Raw genomic sequence first — 2,335 nt, forward strand, 5'->3', positions numbered from 1 at the left:
GACTTTGGAATGACTCTTTGTTGCATGTTGAGGGATAGTTATATGATCGAATTATGTTATTATTGTTGAGAGAACTTGCACTAGTGAAAATGTGTACCCTAGGCCTTGTTTCCTAGCATTGCAATACCGTTTACGCTCACTTTTATCATTAGTTACCTTGCTGTTTTTATAATTTCAGATTACAAAAACCTATATCTATCATCCATATTGCACTTGTATCACCATCTCTTCGCCGAACTAGTGCACCTATACAATTTACGATTGTATTGGGTGTGTTAGGGACACAAGAGACTCTTTGTTATTTGGTTGCAGAGTTGTTTGAGAGAGATCATCTTCATCCTATGCGCCCCACGGATTGATAAACCTTAGGTCAGCCACTTGAGGGAAATTTGCTACTGTCCTACAAACCTCTGCACTTGGAGGCCCAACAACGTCTACAAGAAGAAGGTTGTGTAGTAGACATCACTCGGTCATGTATACATAGTTCTCGAACCCATAGGGTCTGCACGCTTAACGTTTGATGACGATTTGTATTATGAGTTATGTGATTTGATGACCGAAGTTTGTTCGGAGTCCCGGATGAGATCACGGACGTGACGAGGAGTCTCGAAATGGACGTAAAGATTCATATATTAGAAGGCTATATTCGGACATCAGAAAGGTTCCGAGTGATTCGAGTATTTTTTGGAGTACCGGAGAGTTACGGTAATTCGTCGGGGGAAGTTAATGGGCCTTATTGGGCTTTAGTGGAGAGAGGAAAGAAGGGCCACGAGGTGGCGCGCGCCTCCCCCCTACCCAAACCGAATTGGACTAGGGGTGGGGGCGCGGCCCCCTTTTCCTTCTCCCTCTCCCTCCTTTCCTTCTTTCCTACTCTGAAAAGGAAAGGGAATCCTACTAGGACTTGGGAGTCCTAGTAGGACTCCCTACACTTGGCGCGCCCCTAGGAGGGCCGGCATCTCTCCCTCCCTCCTTTATATACATGGGCATGGGGCACCCCAACGATACACAAGTTTCTCTCCCAACCATGTGCGGTGCCCCCTCCAAAGTTACACACCTCGATCATACCATCGTAGAGCTTAGGCGAAGCCCTGCACTGGTAGCATCATCATCACCGTCGTCATGCTGTCGTGCTGACGGAACTCACCCTCGTCCTCAACTGGATCAAGAGTACGAGGGACGTCATCGAGCTGAACATGTGCTGAACACGGAGGTGTCGTACCTTCGGTACTTGGATCAGTTGGATCGCGAAGATGTTCGACTACATCAACCGCGTTATTGAAACGCTTCTGCTTTCGGTCTACGAGGGTACGTGGACACACTCTCCAATCTCGTTGCTATGCAGCACCTAGATAGATCTTGCGTGATCGTAGGATTTTTTTTAAATTACCGCGTTACCCAACAGTTGTAACCCAGCAGATTGTAACCCGACAGACAGTTGTAACCCGACAGATTGTAACCCGGACTCTAACCCGACATCTACTTAGCCACGAAGATGAGCCGCCTGGAGATAAGAATCCGAGGCATTAAAGAAGCCTACAAAGAGAAGTCCGGGGTTAAGAAACCCGCAATAAGAGTCCAGAAATAGGCTAAGTCCTAATCCTACTGGGACTCTACATGTAACCCGCCCCTTCAACTTATATAAGGAGGGGCAGTGCACCCCAAGAGGGTCAGGTCACAATAGACATGTTTTTAGACAGTCAGGCAAGTCTTAGACTAAATGAAAGTAGATGCTCTCGAGATAGAGGTAGCGAAACACCACCCTTGTAACCGAGATCATCATCAACATCAATATCAATCAAGCAAGATGTAGGATTTTACCTCCACCGCGAGGAGCCAAACCTGGGTAAAACTCGCGTCTCTCGATTCCGATCAACCCCGTTCAAGCTACTACTTAGTTGCGATGGCCTCACGACTAAGTCCTCACACTAGGATATCTTCCGTGACAAAACCATGACACGTGTTGGTTTCAACACCGCTCTACGCTGATTCAAGTACCGCTTGTTGACGGTCGCTGCATGGCTCACTGGCATGCTCGTAGCAACGCTCGGCGCCGGTTCCAGCACCACTCGATGCTATTTGTAGCATCCCGACGGTACTTGCAACATGGGTTACACGAGCTCGCAATCGCTGGTCGCACCAATGCCACGCGCCCGATTGTCGCATAACCATGTGAGTCATGCGATGGTTGTAACATCGCCGCATGTCGCTTCCAGCACCGTGGGTTGCCTTTCGGAGCATGCGTCGTTCACCCATTGTAGCATCGCCACAAGCCGGTCATAGCATTCCAACACGCCGCTCCCAGCACCAATCGTTGTCGGTCGCCACTGGTCCCAAC

The sequence above is a fragment of the Triticum aestivum genome, chromosome 3B (assembly GCF_018294505.1).
Source record: "Triticum aestivum cultivar Chinese Spring chromosome 3B, IWGSC CS RefSeq v2.1, whole genome shotgun sequence".
NCBI classification, from domain to species: Eukaryota; Viridiplantae; Streptophyta; class Magnoliopsida; order Poales; family Poaceae; genus Triticum; species Triticum aestivum.